Here is a 17697-nt window from a genome sequence, read left to right as displayed (position 1 = left end):
CCAAAGAATCATTCTTCTTCCACTTATTCTCAAAAAATTCAAGCAGATTGATAGAGAAAGACAGGCACTCTCAGATCTTCTAACAGCCCACGTAGGACAGGCTGTGATTTGTATTTGGTGGGTCAAGTTTGGGAGGTGAAGTATCCTGGCATTTGGTAGTAGAAGAGTATGAGTGCTAGGAAGATCAGTGGTACAAGTGCTGTGTTCTATCTTCACAGAAATAGTTGTTGAGATTTGGTTTTATCTCTTAGCAGAGTTACTTACTTTCCATTGGAGGCCAGACATTCCTCCTAGTACATTGGTTTATCACGGAGCCATCAACCCTCCCAGAGCTTACAAATAGACTGAATTGTCAGACCCTTGCGAAATCAGGAGCTATTGAAATCTTATTTAACAGTTAAGGTAAACAAAACTGTGTGTGTGTATATGCAGCATAAAAAAGACTGTAAGACTTTGAGGTTAAGATTTTAATTGCATAAAAGAAAATTCAGAGTTCAGTGTCCTGCAGCAGCCTTCATTCGTTCTCCTTCACATGATAGCAGAGTGCCAAGTTGAGCACTACGTTCTTTATAAAGGTGGACTATTAAGGGCTTTAAAATCTGCGTGCTTTCTTAGATTGTCTTGACATTTGCTATGACTTATGGGTTTGCTGGGTTATATTAATTTTCCATATTTGAAGACATTTGAGCAAGAGGTTCTCAAGATACAGCCCCTGTGAAAACAGCATTGTTAAGAATCAGTTAATTCTTCTAAGTGGTTTTGTGAATGTCAAGAGCTCAAATTATGGCTCTGATCATTCCCCAAATGATCTGAGTCACTTGACATTTATCTTAGCTTGTGCATGTGTAACCCACACATCTATGGCTCGTCTACACTGCCTCTTTTTTGCGGAAGAGACAATGCAAATGAAGCACTCATTAGCAACTTCTCGCACTTCATTTGCATATTCTCTTCAGATGCTTTTTGCGGAAGAGTTTTTTGCGCAAAAAAAAGCAGTGTAAACGGGTCCGTTTTGCACAAAACCCCCTTTTGCACAAGATCCTATAAACCTCATTTTTTGAGGAATAAGGGTTCTTGCGCAAAAGGATTTTTTTGTGCAAAATGGACCCATCTACACTGCTTTTTTTTGTGCAAAAGCCTCTTCTGCAAAAAGCATCGGAAGAGAATATGCAAATGAAGCACAAGAAGTTGCTAATGAGCGCTTCATTTGCATTGCTTCTTCCGCAAAAAAGAGGCAGTGTAGACGTAGTGCCCGTGTGGTTCACTGTCTCATGTAGTGGCACTTAGACCATTTACAGCGAGAGATAAGACCAAGGGAGCTCTACAGCCTGAGCTGAGAGCCAGCTGATTTTATAGCTCAAGCTGTAGAGGCTCCTACACTAAGTTCCAGAGGACCCAGCTTCAAATCTGTCTGGTGTTGGTTACACATGGCATTCACTGGCTGTTTAGAGAAGCAATATTAACCTTCAAGTTTGGCTTATGCCCAATGGGCACCAAAGAGACTGAGGATATGTCTACACTTGCACCCTCTTTCGAGAGAGGGATGCAAATGAAGACATTCGAAATTGCAAATGAAGCCGGGATTTAAATATCCTGTGCTTCATTTGCATATTCACGTTATGGCGCTATTTTGAAATAACAGACGCTGTTAAGGAACGTTTATTTCTAGAGAAAACCCTTCTCTTGAAATAACCCTTATTCCTCATACAATGAGGTTTACCAGTTATTTCAAGAGAAGGATTTTCTCTCGGAATAACCGTGTCTTAGCAATGTCTGTTATTTCAGAATAGCGCTATTTCAAAATAGCGCCATAAGGCAAATATTCAAATGAAGCACAGGATATTTAAATCCTGGCTTCATTTGCAATTTCGAATGTCTTCATTTGCATCCCTCTCTTGAAAGAGGGTGCAGGTATAGACATACCCTCAGGTATCCATAGGAAGAAAGACTAGGCATCTTCCAAAGAAGAGGGTTTCCAGGCAAGCTGTTGTTACTCTAACTGGGTGGCTCAAAGTGACATCCAATGACTACTGCACCTGAGCTGTGCCCATGCACTGAGAGTTCATGGCAATTTTCTGAGATTGTGTCTTGTGCACATAGGCAGACCAGACACCCGGATATTATTGGGACCGTCCCTGTGTTAAGAGATTAGTCTTATATATGCAACTATGCCCCCCCCCCCCCATTGCCCTCCAAAAAGTATCCGGATTTTTCACACTTGCTATCTGGTCAACCCTATGTGCATATTCTTTGCATTTTTCAGCATTCCTTTTGGAAGCTTTCCATAATTCCAAAATGTCTGGTTTGGAAGATTTAATAAAGTGTTTTAAAAGCTCCATGTAGACTCTGATTTTACTTCAAAAGTTTTGTCAAAGAAATTAGGGGGAAGATGATATACAGGATAATGTAGTTGTGTTTCCAGAATGATGGATTGATTGTGATCAGAGAAAGCAAGTTGCCAGGCTGTTTGGTCAACCTCTAACGTGAGCTATTTTTAACTTTTTCAGACGAATTAATGTGAAAAGTTTGGGCTTTAATATGCACTAAAGTGAGGTATTTTATCATACTATACATATATATAGTAATACTTGTATTATTTGCTTAAGCACTGACAGTAGGCTTGGCAAAATGCAAGACACAAAGTCAGATATTGCTATAGCTCCAAAGAATTTACAATCTAGACAAGTTTGATATAGATTAGACAGGATCCAACAAGCAGCCCAGAGAACAGAAAAACTACAATTTGCTGCTTTTAAAAATTGACTGTTGTTAACTTGCTACTTGTAAGTATCTTGAAAGAACAGTGTATTTAAGAGGTATTGAAATGGCAAGAAGTTGGTGGATTTGTTGGGATTTTTGTGATACCCAATAGCAACTATATGAGTCAGGTGTTTGGCAGAATCAAGAGTCTTCGACACCCTGTTCAATTTAATGCTTTATTCGATGAGCACAAAGGGAGAGCACCCCGGTACAAAACCAGCCAGGCTTTCTTGGAGAGGCAAGTCCCTTCCTCAGTATTTTATAGCATAGAGCAGTTGCTCCACACGAACCTTTGTCCAGGCTCGTCACATTCTATACACTCAGCATAACAGATCATGTTTAACATTCCCATAGATAAACCTATTTACCACATACCTGTGACCCTTTAGATAAAACTGTTCCTTGACCCTCTACCTGCTCACCCTCCCCTCGGACACTCTCCGAGAACAAAGAGAAGATGATCTAGAAACTGATTAACTATGGGGGAGAAGGAGGAGGAGTGAGTGTGGCAGGCTTCTCTACATGTGTGTACCTACTAAATTATCCTTTGCATAAAGCACATACATTCCTAAGCATAGGCACAATATGGTTGAACAAAGCCCACTAGAAAGTTGATACAAATGGTGCAATGTAAATGAAAGACAGTACTTGTCATCAGTCTCTCTGGAGAAGCCGTATAGAAGAAAATGGAATTTTTTTCTATAGGGCAATATGTACAGAATGGTTGCAATATTGAGTGAAGTGCTGACTTGTGGTGAAAATTGCTATTAGAATGTGTATGCACAGTAGGGGTGTGTCTATACTGCACCCTTAGCTCAAAATAAGCTACGCTATTTGAGCTACGCGAATTGCATTGCTTATTTCAAGTTAATTTTGAAATAGCATATTTCAAAATTAAATTTAAAACTAAACCGATATTCTGAAATGTTTCTTAATCCTTGTGGAACAAGGTTCACAGGGATATTGGAATAGTGAGCCCGCTATATTTTGAAATAACGGGCTTGCTTAAAAACACAGAATAGCTATTTCGGAATAGTATCCCGAAACAGCACCACTGTCTAGATGTACCTTAGCACAATTAAGGTTGTTTTGCTTTAACATTTTAGTTGCCGAGGAGCTTAAATCTGAGTTTCCTGATTCTACGCTTACAGCATCTCGCATCTGCCATCTGGCAGTCCAGATTCGGCCCATGGTCCACCTAATGGTTACCCTCTGCCTAAAGGAGTACATTTCAGGGGCATTTTTCTTGTTATTTCTGTTCACAAGGGGTACATCTACACAACAGGGCTTAACTCGCAATAAGCTATGCAAATTGAGCTACGTCAATTGCATAGCTTATTTCAAAATAGCTTACAGGCAGTCCCCGGGTTACGTACAAGATAGGGACTGTAGGTTTGTTCTTAAGTTGAATCTGTATGTAAGTCGGAACTGGCGTCCAGATTCAGACACTGCTGAAACTGATCAGTTTCAACAGCAGCTGAATCTGGACGCCAGTTCTGACTTACATATAGATTCAACTTAAGAACCCCAGGCATCCCCAAGTCAGCTGCTGCTGAAACTGATCAGCGGCTGATTCCAGGAAGCCCGGGGCAGGGGCTTCCTGTAGTCAGCCACTGGTCAGTTTCAGCAGCGGCTGACTTGGGGACGCCTGGGGCAGAGCAGCTGGGGTGCTGCTGGGTTGGTCCAGTAGCGCCGCCGCTCCTCGGCGCTACTGGACCAACCCAGCAGCACCCAAGCTGCTCTGCCCCAGGCGTCCTGATTCAGCCGCTGCTGAATCTGACCAGCAGTGGCTGAATCAGGATGCCTGGGGCAGAACAGCTGGGGTGCTGCCCGGTTGGTCCAGTAGCGCCCAGAGTGGCGCTCCGCGGCTTGGCTCTGCTTGGCTCTGCTTTGCCCCCTCCCCCGCGTCCCCCTGGTCTGCAGACCAGGGGGACGGGGGGGGGGGGGCAAAGCAGAGCCAAGCAGAGCCAAGCCTCGGAGCGCGTGGGGAGCGGACAGCCCTGTCCGCTGCCCACGTGTTCCGCCGCTTTGCTTCCTCTCCCTGGTCTGCTGGAGACCAGGGAGAGGAACGGCCCCGTTTGTAACTGTGGATCCGACGTAAGTCGGATCCGCGTAACTCAGGGACTGCCTGTATTTAGAAACTGGGAGCATCTAGGCTATGTCTAAACTACACCCCTCTGTCAGCAGAAGGATGTAAATTAGACGTTTCAAAAGTGAAAATGAAGCGGGGATTTAAACATCCCACGCTTCATTTGCATAATCGTGTCATGATGCTGTTTTGAACAAGCGCCATGTCGAAAGTGAAACCGCGGTTTAGACCTGCGTTGTCAAAAAAAGTGCCCCATTGTCAAAAAAAACGCGTCTAAACCGCAGTTTCACTTTCGACATGGAGCTTATTCAAAACAGCGCCATGACACGATTATGCAAAGGAAGCGTGGGATGTTTAAATCCCCGCTTCGTTTGCACTTTCAAAACATCTAATTTACATCCCTCTACCGAAAGAAGGGTGTAGTTTAGACACGGCCCTACTCAGCACTTATTTCGAAATAGAGTACTCTTCCTCTGGCTTCCCTTAGTTCTCATACGATGAGGGTTACAGGAGTCGGAGTAAGAAGTCCTCCTGCTTGTCACTATTTCAACATTATTTAGAAATAACTGTCTGCTGTGTAGATGCAGACTAAATTATTTCAAAATAATGATAGTTATTTTGAAAAAATGGTGCTGTGTAGACATACCCCTTTAAGGAGAGGAAAAATGTATTCCATTGGTTTGGAGAGGTTTTTATGGCTGATGGAAACCTGTGTGCTGATTTGAACCTCAAAGTCTGAAAAATGGTTGTTTATGCTGTCAAGTTCTGAAGTCTGGATTTGATCCATCTTGAAATATATCTAATCCCATGCCTGGCCATGTTGGGAACTAGAGCCAAGATCTTTTCTTTGTCCAGGCTTTCTATCAATAGTAATTTCTAAAATCACCTGATTTTAGCTGCTATCTGCCATCTTTGGTCATTTCAAGGCAGTTGGTTGATGTTACTGATTATGGAGTATATGCTTCCTATATAGTTTGAAGATGTCTGATCTTATCCTAATTTGTGTAATGCATTCCTAGCAACCACAGAGATACCTTATAAATACTTGAGGTGATATATTTGATTTCGTGGCTGCTGAAATAATTATTTAGACATTTAAAACCTGGACTTAGGAATTACTCGGCTAATATGCAATTAAAAGACTGTAATGTCTAAATCTGAATTCTTATTACTTGCTTCTTCCAAAATCCTCTTATTTATGATTCCTTGGCTTGATTTAGATCATTAATAATGAAAAATGGTTACTAGATATGCTTTTTGAAACAAATCACAAGCCATACTTGAAATATATTGTGTGTCTTTTGAAAAATGGTCTCTGACACTAGGGTTTACAAGAGATCTGGGTTTATATGCGATCATATTACTGCCCTGGTTGCCCAATGTTAATCAATCACAAATAATGTGAGATCTGAAATGCAAGCTACAGCTAAAAGTATGCTTGTAATTGATGATCTTCAGTGGTTATAGGAATTATTGATAATAGAGACCAGTGCCAGTGTTTCATAACATTCTATCTAGAGCATGCTGGTTTAATCAAGGAATCTGCTCTTAAAATGTGAAATGTAGTCCTGTTTTCCCAGATATGTAACTGATCGAGAAACAGATGGCTGTGCTGAACCATAAGATTCAGACTATAAATACCTTCAGGATGACAATATATATGAAGATAATTATTCACAGTCTCAGAAGAGAGGACTATGAAATTAGATGATAACAAGAATTTAGAGATTTAAAAATCTTGCTCTGTTTAACTCCTCTAATGAATGCTCTCTGAACTCTGACCGTTGCTTTGACCTCAACTTGCCAGCTCTTGGCTATAATAATTTCCCATGATAAACATGTCAGTACTACTCTACGGAGGCTTAGCAATACGGGCCATTCCTTGCTAACAGTTATCTCATAGAAACATAAGAACACCCCTCCTGGGTCAGACCAAGGGTCCATTTAGCCCAGCATCTTGTCTTCCAACAGTGGCCAATTGCAGATGCCCCAGAGGGCGGGAACAGAACAGGTAATCATCAAGTGATCCCTCTCTTGACAAACAGAGGCTAGGGACACCATTCCTACCCATATTGGCTAATAATTGATGGACCTAACATCCATGAATTTATTTAGTTCTTTTATGAACCCCATTAAAGTCTTGGTCTTCACGACATCCTCTGGCAAGGAGTTCCACAGATTGACTGTGCGCTGCATGAAGAAAATGTCCTTTTGTTTGTTTTAAACATGCTACCTATTAATTTAATTTGGTGACTCATAGTACTATGTTGTAGTTCTTATGTTATTCACTTTCTCCATACCTGTCATGATTTTATAGACCTCTATCATATCCCCCATCTCCTCTTTTCTGAGATGAAAAGTTCCAGTCTTTTTAATCTCTCTTCATATGAGTCCTGTTCCAAAATCCTAATCATTTTTGTTGCCCTTTTCTGAACCTTTTCCAATGCCAATATATCTTTTTTGAGATGAGGCAACCACATCTGTATGCAGTATTCAAGATGTGGGCATACCATGGATTTATATAGATTTATTTATATAATCCTTTGTCTTATTCTCTATCCCTTTTGTAATGATTCCAAACATTCTGTTTGCTTTTTTGACTGCTGCTGCACGCTCAGTGGATGTTTTCAGAAAACTATCCTCAATGACTCCAAGATCTCTTTCTTGAGTGGTTATTGCTAAATTAGTCCCCATCATTTTGTATATATAGTTGGGATTACTTTTTTCCAGTGTGTATTACTTTGCATTTATGAACATTAAAATTCATTTGCCATTTTGTTGCCCGGTCACCTACTCTTGTGAGATCCTTTTGAAGCTCTTCACAGTCTGCTTTGTCTTAATTATCTTGAGCAGTTTAGTATCTCTTTGACACTGCCTTTGAATACTTCATGGAAAAGGCTGTGGTATGTGGATGAAATATAGGATGTGTTTAGAGAAGTTCTTTGGCGAATGGTTAATTCTAAGTTTTCTGGAGATAACTAGTGGCTGAGTTTATACTTTGTGAGGTTGCCATATGTGTAGATTCTAAGTGTAAAATCCTTTGATGAATGCACAGCCTGCAGTGCAATTGTTACTGGTTGGTTTTCCCCATTACTGATTTTTCCCTGAGGCTTTTAATACTTTAATTTTTAGAATCTTTCCTCTTTCATTTCATTTCTCTCTCCTTTTTCTTCATGGGCTTTTTCCTCATTCACTTGGAAAAATTCCTCTCCCTCCTCTGTCTTCATGACTTTCCGTTTTCTTCCTCTCACTCAGGCTAGGTTTTTTGGATTTTTTTTCTGAAGAGGCTTTTCTGAAATTTGGCCCGTCTACACTGGGCCAAATTTAAGAAAATCCCCCTCTTTCGGAAGATCCCTTCTTCCTCATAGAATGAGGAAGACAGGGCTTCCGAAAGAGCGCTTTTGCTTTTCCGCAAAAAAAAAAAAAGTGGAAGAGCGAACACATTCCCTGGACGTGGCAGAGAGGGGAAGGGGGCATGCAGGACTAAAGAACACCATCCTATGCTCCCCAGGTGAAGGCCCTATCCAGTAGGCCACTCCAGAATCCACCCCACTTCCAGGACATCCCTTATCCTATCTTCATAATGCCAGAACCTGCTCCATTTGTCGGGAACAGGTGTTGGCCCCACAGTGTCTCCCTGAGGGGGGGGGGGAAGGACAGAACTCAAACCCACCACCTCACAGTCTAGACATACCCTCATTTTCTTTTCTTTTCCCTCTTATGTCTTTCCAGTGAGGCCTCTCCTTGCTCTGGTAGGAAAATAGCTATTTCAAGAGATTGGTAATGGGATTTTACAACTTTTTGCCTAGGAGTTATATTTCAGCCCAGTTTGGCATAATGACTAACAATCATCATTAAAATCCCCTTCCCCACAATTGGCACTGGATACCCATCCTTTATCCCATTCTAAAAAGATGTTACCATTCTTTTCAGCCATGCATAGCAGGTATCTTTGGATCTTGGCTGTACCTCAGAAGCTTTGGTACTGTTAGGGTGCAGCTGATGATTTTTCTGGTGGTTTTTCTTTTGAATCACTGCTACAGCTGGTACAAAGGATTCTAGGGTACATTTTGGAATAAGTCCAGGGGTTGGGGGGACACCATAGATGAGCAGATACAAAGACTCTCTTTGAAGGAAGGAAATGACACCTGTCTAGACTAGGTTTCTTGTGCAAGAAGTTTTTTCTGGAAGAGATCTTCTGAAAAAACTTCTTGAGCAAGAGAGTGTCCACACTGCAAAAGTGCATCAAAAAAGTGATGCACTTTTTCGAAAGATAGCGTCCACACTGAATGGACGCTATCTCGCATGTAAGCAGTGATTGCTATGGACAGAATAGCCACGAGGACATCTGTGCTTTTTCCTCTTTCCTCTTTTTCCGAAAAAGCTCCCTCTTCCCCATTCACACACGACTTTTTGTGGAAGAGCTCTTTCACAAAAAGGCTTCTTCCTCGTAGAATGAGGATTACCAATTGCACAAAAAGCCCTCTGTTCTTTCGATTTACTGTGTGGATGTAACTCAAGTTTTGTTGGAAAAATGGCTGTTTTTCCGATAAAACTCTATAGTCTAGATATATCTTTGAGAGGATAGATCGGGGGGTACTAAGAGGAAGCAGTGATTTGGGGAGGGTGGGATACCAAAATCTTGCCTCTCCCATGGTTTTACTCTGAACACATTGGGCAAATCACGTAATCTCTCTATGCCTTCAGTTATAATCATCTGTAAATGAGGATAACCCATCCTTCCCTCATAGATTATGAGGCTTAATTCATGTGAGGCACTCAAATCCTTCGGTGATGAAAACCATAGAAGAGCCTAAAAACAAATGAGACGTATCTCATCAAGCAAAATTTCATTATATTTTCACCTCACTGTTTATTATAGTAGCAGATTGAAAATGGAACTTGTACAACAAATTATATGTATATAAAAAACCTGTCCTCTAAATGCAGGAAGGATTATTTCCTACTGAAACTCAACTATACCCATGTGTGTTCAAAGTAATACTGGTACCTCCTGCATAACCTGAAAATAAATACATAAAAAATGTGTATATCAGCACAAAAATAGTCACTGCAATATCAGACTCCAAAAATATCTTCAGAGTTAAGATTGATGCGCTGTATTGAGAAGAGGTCAGACTAGATAATCAGACTGCTCCTTTCTGGCCTTAAAAATCTATGAATCACAAAGTCTATTAACAATTCATGAATTAGCGTTTCTGATGTTGCAACACAATTCCTTTAGAAACATTAAAAAGGAGGGACTTGATTAGTCTGTCATTTGATAGTCCAGCTGGGAAGGAGAGGGGGAGTGTAAAAGATAAAGTGTCACATTCCTTTGCTTCTGTCTTATCAAGACCAAAATCTGCAAGTTAGTAAAAATTGACAGTGGGGAGATAAGGTCAAGTCAATCAAATTCAATTCAGTGGGGCCACAATGCAGACTGTTATTCATGTTCATAATTAATTAATTATGAAATGTCCGTTTTTTAATTTATTTGAGCTACTGTATTATTTAGGTTCAGCTTGCTACAGAGCACCTGGGGCTATGTACTTATAGCTTCCTATCAGAGATCTGCCATTCAACCCTACTGCAGTTTATAAGAAATCTCCATTTTCTTAGCTTCTCAGCCTCCCCCGCACATCTTACAGTTCCAAGGTTTACCACAGCCCCCTAGCAAACCCAAAAAGGACACGGCTTGTTTCACTCTTCCACAGTGGTTAACGGTAATAGAGATGTAGCCGTGTTAGTCTGGTCCTGCTGAAACAAAAGACAGGACTATGCAGCATGTTAGTCTTTACAGTGCTGCATAGTCCTGTCTTTTGTTACAGTGGTTAATGATAGCCTATGAAATGATAAGCACAATAATGTAGGTAGAATTATTTAAGTGGAACACTACAGTTATCAGCCTAGATTAAAAAGTGATGCATAGATTAAAAATTGATGCCGATAAAGAGAACTGTTCACTTAAAGAAAATTCTGGAAATAGTTAAAATGAAATAAAATGTTCTACTGAATAAACATTCACCATTATCTGACATCACATATATGTTACAATGAAGCTTCTGGTATCCGTGATGTAATAAGCTCAGATATCTTAAGTGAGTCAGAAATACCAACAAGAGCTCACAGAAGGTAAAGAAAACATTTAAATAGTTAATGTTTATTTCCGTGCTGAATGACTGACATCAGTTACTGGTGATATTAAACATAGAAAGTTCAGCACAACTCAATTTGGATTTTTGGTTTGCAATTCACCTTAAAATCACCTGGAAACATTTCCACAAAGTGGAATTATTCTTCCCAGTAAGCGGCTGTCATTGCTATTAAATAACACCAAGTTTACATTGGTTCTCTGGAAAAGAGAGTGTTTTCCCCATTTTACAGATAGGAAGAGAGAGTTCAAAGAGCGGGCCCACACAGTATCATGGAGTTCATACTCTATTTCATACGTGCTCATGTTACAAGTAAATATGGAGGTTTTGTCTAACAGCCAGCCCTGTAAATTCAATCTGCTATCAAGCTCAGTCAAGAAAGTCTATCTGGGGTTCTTTCTTTCTTGTTTGTCATCCCTAACAATAATTTAAAAGCTTCAGGGGGTAGCCAAGTTAGTCTGTACAGGATAAACTTTAAAACGAACAAATAGTCTGGGAGCACGTTAAAGACTAACAAAACATGTAGTTGTAGATGGTATCATGAGCTTTTGTGGGCACAGCCCACTTCTTCAGATGCCTGCGAAAGCTCATGATACCATCTACATGTTTTGTTAGTTTTTAAAGTGCCACCAATAATTAAAAAGGCATCCAGGCTAGTTTATGCTTGGGTATCCCTGCTGATGACTGCAATTTAGTAATTAATCCCACAAGCAGAAATAGACTTCATCTTACACTTTCTCAGTTCATTTGTCTCTGCAATGCTCACAGGAGTGAGAAAGCAGTAAAAACCAATTTTTGTCACTAAAGTCAGCAGCTATGACTTTGGAATACACAGAGAGCAGATCTGCTGAGTAAAAAGGTGCCATTTTTACATAGTCACTTTATAGAACAGAACTACACTTTAACAGGTTTGCCCAAGGTTGCACATATCAGTTGCAGAGCCAGGAACAGAGCTCAGGGATTCTGAATCCTAGGGCCTCACTCTAAGTTCTGTGTAATACTCGCTCCCTTTCATATATCTATTAAAAGGCAACAAATCAATGCAGTGAATACTAACACCCCCACATTTCATATTGATACTTTTTCAGAAATAAAGTGCTAAAAAAAACCCCAAACTAAACTCAGATGGAAACAAGCCACCTATCAATTCCCTGTAGTGCTTAGATATCTCCCCCTATCCCAATCCTACATATCAAGCTTCAAAAGACTAACAATACAGCATGAAAAGGAAAATGACACACCATGCCAAAGCAAGTTAACCTTAATTGGCATATAAGGGGTGCCTTAGGGTTTAGCTGTAGGTCTCCAGTTAATGTTAAATGCAATTGTACTGTTGAACCCACATAGAGAGCTTGAAATCTTACCTCCAATATTTAAAAACATAGTGCCTTAAATATACTTCAATCCATAGAAACATAAATAAAAGCAGCCCAAAAAGTGTACTGTACATGGTTCCCACTAGCCTTTATTAAAAAAAGAATATTTAAAAACCTTTTGGTGGGAGTATTTCACATCCCATCTTTGGGCCTCATAAAAGGGTATGTCTACACTGCAACACTATTTCGAAATAATTAGCGCTATTCTGAAATAACTTAGTTCGCATCTACACAGCAGGCAGTTATTTCGAAATAGTGTCAAAATACTGTCAAGCTGGAGGACTTCTTACTCCAACTCCTATAACCCTCATTGTACGAGGAGTAAGGGAAGTCGGAGGAAGAGTGCTCTATTTTTAAATAAGTGATATGTAGATGCACCTTATTTCGAAATAAGCTATTTTGAAATAGGATACTCAATTGACGTAGCTCAATTTGCGTAGCTTATTTCCAGTTAAGCCCTGCAGTGTAGACACACCTGACGTGTACGTCTACAGTGCACGCTTATTTCGAAATAAGGTATTCCGGAATAGTTATTCTGAAATAGCTTATTTCAAAATAGCACGTCTACACTGCAGGGAAGCCGCAAAATTAGTCCGAGGCAGGCTTCCCTAATGTAGACGTGCTATCTCAATTTAGAGCCCCAGACGACACTGGGGAGGAATAACTTAGAATGGCCCTGGTGAGGGGCTATTTCAAAAGAGCAGCAGTGGAGTGTCTACACACGCCTTATTTCAAAATAGCTATTTTGGAATGGGAATTATTCTTCGTAGAATGAGGTTTACAGATTTCGGAATAAGCCGCTCATTATTTCAAAATTATTTTGAAATAACAGAATGGCTGTGTAGACGCTCACGTTATCTCGAAATAACACTAGTTATCTCAAAATAACAGTGCAGTATAGCCACATTCTTACTCGCCATCCTCACTATGCCAAGGAGGATTGGATGGGACCCCTATGAAAGCTTGACAATTTTGCTATTAGTGGCTACTGAGCCACTCAAATGTATTAGCCTCTTACTGGGCACTATAGCCTGTCTTTCCAGCACTCCCATTTCTTGCTGGCTGAATGTGTGTGACTCCAAGACTGAATAGATGTTTCTGGCATGGTTGTGCAAATACACCAATAGGCTAAAAGGCCGAGGCTTTGTCTTTTGTCATGTGATTGTATGACTATAAATCAGGATAAATTAATGTTTTGATAGTGGGCTATCTTTACATTTTTTACATCAAGAAAGGCAATCTCTTACAAGAATCTCTTACAAGAGTTCTGAGCAACAGGGCCATGAGCCCAGATAGCTTTGGGGAAGGCAATCTTTTAGAAGAGTTATGAGCAAAAGGGCTATGAGCTGAGATTGCTTTGGGGATATCCAAATCATGGGGAAATAAATTCATATAATATGATATAGGACAAACTTACCACTTGAGGAACCCCAACTAGTGGCAGTTCTACTGGGCTTCTTTCTCCAGTTGTGTGGCTAGAAATGAGAATTGGGCCTTGTATATTTTTCCTTTAGTCCCTGAACTGGGAGTGAGCTGGAAAATTATTCCAAGAGTTCTGGGAGCTACAAAAGGGCATTAAACAACCACCTGTCCTGCTCATGGGCTATGCACATGGACATTTTTGTGTGGAAAATGGTGAGATGACTCAGTTGTCCTGTATACTAGGATTAAGAAGGCTTAAAAACAAGAATATAACAAAACTGGAAACCATGCCATGTGTGGACTCAGAGGGATGACTATTCATTTTATGACCAGAAAAGGACTAATAAGATGTTTACCATTCAACTGTGCATGGGAGTAGTTCAAAATGCGGTGACTGTACAGTTTACAACTAGCATTGCTATATTACAGGGAATAGCTGTATTAAATTGTAGTTTACATTTAGCTGAGCAAAACAAATTTAATGTTGGATTCATTTTTATGGTTTGGGCCCAGAATATTTACACTGTCAAATTATTTTTCATTGCTCACAATTGCACCATGCTTTTTCACTCTAACAAAAGCTGTCATATTCCAAGGCTTGAACATAAGCATAATTCTCCTTATGAAAAGCATTTCCTCAGCATCTCAGGCTAGTTCTTTGGATGCTGCCTCAAACCACCAGCATCACTTTGATCCCTCATTGTCAATTGCTGAGGACACAACCCTATTATGTGATATTAACTTGCCTGCAGTACATTCAAAAATATTTTCCTGTTAACAATGACTTGAATGCTAATGAAAATGTAAAGAAACGGCACTGTGACCAAAAGAAACTGACTGTCAGTGAATTACATGCTTAAGGAATTGTTTAGCAATGTTCTGATCTAAAGCCCGTCAATGACACTAATCCGGAGGGGGCAGGGGAGAGGTTGATACACTTGAGGGTAGGGATAGGGTCCAGAGTGGCCAGACAAATTGGAAGATTGGGCCAAAAGAAATCTGATGAGATTCAACAAGGACAAGTGCAGAGTCCTGCACTTAGGATGGAAGAATCCCTGCACTGCTACAGGATGGGGACTGACTGGTTAAGAGGCAGTTGTGCAGAAAAAGACCTGGGGGTTACAGTGTAAGAGAAGCTGGATATGATTCAACAGTATGCTCTTGTAGCCAAACAGGTTAATGGTATATTGGGCTGCATTTGTTAGGAACACTGCCAGCAGATCGAAGGAAATTATTATTTCCCTCTCTTCGGCACTGGTAAAGCCACATCTAGAGTAATGTGTCCAGTTTTGGGACCCACATTACAGAAAGGACATGGACAAATTGGAGACAGTCCAGTGGAGGGTAAGGAAAATGATTAGGGGGTTGGAACATATGACTTCTGAGGAAAGGCAGAGGGAACTGGGCTTATTTAGTCTGCAGAAGAGTAGGGGGTGGGGAGATTTGATAGCAGCCTTCAACTACCTGAAGGGGGTTCTAAAGATGGAGCCAGGCTGTTCTCACTGGTGGCAGATGACAGGACAAGAAGCAATGGTCTCAAGTAGCAGTGTGGGAGGTCTAGACTGGATATTAGGAACAACTACTTCACTAAGGCTATGTATACACTGTAACGCTATTTCAGGATACCGGAGTATCCCAAAATAGCTATCCCGCATCTTCACAGCAAGCCCGTTATTTCGGGCTCACTATTCTGACATCCCTGTAAACCTTATTCTATGAGGAGTAAGGGACATTTTAGAATAGCACTTTATTTTGAAATTTGGAGCGGTGACAAAATAAGCTATTTTGAAATAGTATTGAAATAAGATACGCAATTTGCGTAGCTCAAATTGCTTATCTTACTTTGAGATACTGTGCTGTGTAGTATCAGAGGGGTAGCCGTGTTAGTCTGAATCTGCAAAAGCGACGAGGAGAAGGCTGCATCTGACGAAGTGGGTCTTTGCCCACGAAAGCTTATGCTCCTACACTTCAGTTAGTCTATAAGGTGCCACAGGACTGCTCGTCGCTAGTGCTGTGTAGACGCATCCTAAGAGGAATACTTTGCCTAGGGAGGTGGTGGAATCTTTATCCTTAAATGTCTCAAGGTTAGGCTTGACAAAGCCTTGACTGGGATGATTTAGTTGGGGTTGGTCCTGCTTTGAGTAGAGGTTGGACTAGATGATCTTCTGAGGTTTCTTTCAGCCCAAATCTTCTATGATTCTTTGATGTCACAAAGGAAGAAGCATGGGGTTAAAATACAAGCTCTAAAATTGGGGGAAGCACTACTCCTCCTTTCCCTGGCTTGGGTTTAAAGCTCTCCCCTTCCCCACAGCTCTCCTCTTGTGACATGAGAGCCCCTCTTCCCTTCTACAACCTACTTCATGAGGAAAATCCAGGCTGCCAGATGCTTTTGCAGGGCCCCTTACATCTTTTTATTTACTTATTACCATTGCTATTTGTTATTATAGGCCTCAGTTGGAGTATTGTGTCCAGTTCTGGGCACCGCATTTCAAGAAAGATGTGGAGAAATTGGAGAGGGTCCAGAGAAGAGCAACAAGAATGATGAAAGGTCTAGAGAACATGACCTATGAAAGAATTGGGTTTGTTTAGTTTAGAAAAGAGTAGATGGGGGGGGGGGGGGGACATGATAGCAGTTTTCAGGTATCTAAAAGGGTGTCATAAAGAGGAGGGAGAAAACTTGTTCATCTTGGCCTCTGAGGATAGAACAAGAAGCAATGGGCTTAAACTGCAGCAGGGGAGGTTTAGGTTGGACATTAGGAAAAAGTTCCTAACTGTCAGGGTAGTCAAATACTGGAATAAATTGCCCAGGGAGGTTGTGGAATCCCCATCTGTGGAGATATTTAAGAGTAGGTTAGATAAATGTCTATCAGGGATGGTCTAGACAGTATTTGGTCCTGCCATGAGGACAGGGGACTGGACTTGATGACCTCTCGAGGTCCCTTCCAGTCCTAGGATTCTATGATTATTTTCTCGGGCATCTGGACTTTGACTTTACCAGGACTGAGAAATCTGGACCGTGACCAAAAAGTAATTGACTTCCTCATGAACACAGTGACCCCCAAGTACCTGTACCCTCCCCAGGGCAAGAGACTGAAGCAACAGGGACAATCCACCCCTTCGGTTCCCAAGAGCTTCAGACTTTGCCAGCAGGCTGAGGAGGGCCTGCGCCCCAGGACAGCAGGCCAGGGGCTCTCTGGGTAGCTTGCCCCACACCTGCACCCCTAAGCAACCCCCGCCTTCTCCACGTTCACCCCCCCCCTCTCTCTACCGCCCCCATCAGACTCAAGACCCCGCGGGCGAGTGCGACCCTGCTCTGCGGGGCCCCCCTCGCTGCGCTGATGCCGCAGGTCTCCTGGGGGCGGCCGCTCAGCCAGCAGGCGGCACGGGGGCGTGTCCGGCCGCTGCCTCCTGCCCAATCCCGGAGCGGGGACGAGCGGCTCATGAATAAGAAAGCGGCCCGGGCTCGCTCTCCCCTCCCCACTGGCCGGGGAAGGCAGCCGGCGGCGGGATGCTGAGCGCTGGCCCGGCTGGCTCCCGATGCGCCTTGGCTCTGCTGCCCGGCTGAGGGGACCGGCGAGGCTCAGGTGAGGGCTCTGCCCCGAGGGGCGATGCGGGCGCGGCTCCCGAGCGGGGGGTCCCCGCGTGGCCCCGTGCAAGGAAGCCGGGCTGGCCGGGGGATGCGCTGGGCACCGCGGCGGGACCTCCTTTGTGCTCCGTGGATGCCGCTGCCTTTGGCCTCCTTTTGTGCGGGGCGCCGCTCCCCCCCCGCTGCTTCTCCCGGGCCCAGCAAGTTCTCCGAGCCCGGCCTGGCTTGGCTGCCTCCCCCGCTGGGTCCCCGAGCCCGTGGCATGTCGTGAGAGAGCCGTCCTCTGCCCACGGAATGGGCGTCTGGCAG

General features: G+C 42.3%; 1 protein-coding gene across 2 annotated transcripts in view; it reads left to right on the top strand.

Annotated features, from left to right (window-relative positions):
• ARMH4 (armadillo like helical domain containing 4) overlaps positions 1-17697 on the top strand; it is a 158781-nt gene that overhangs the window by 32458 nt on the left and 108626 nt on the right. The window contains exon 1 of one of the 2 annotated variants that reach the window (XM_075926314.1): positions 17248-17386. The exons of the other annotated variant lie outside the window; for it this stretch is intronic. The gene's annotated coding sequence lies outside the window, so the exon portion shown is untranslated. Of the gene's footprint in view, positions 1-17247; positions 17387-17697 lie in introns of those variants that run through there. 2 annotated transcript variants of the gene reach the window in all.

Source organism: Pelodiscus sinensis, chromosome 4 (assembly GCF_049634645.1).
Source record: "Pelodiscus sinensis isolate JC-2024 chromosome 4, ASM4963464v1, whole genome shotgun sequence".
NCBI lineage: Eukaryota > Metazoa > Chordata > Testudines > Trionychidae > Pelodiscus > Pelodiscus sinensis.
The sequence above is the reverse complement of the archived record's forward strand: the minus strand, read 5'-3'. Positions and strand labels throughout refer to the sequence as shown.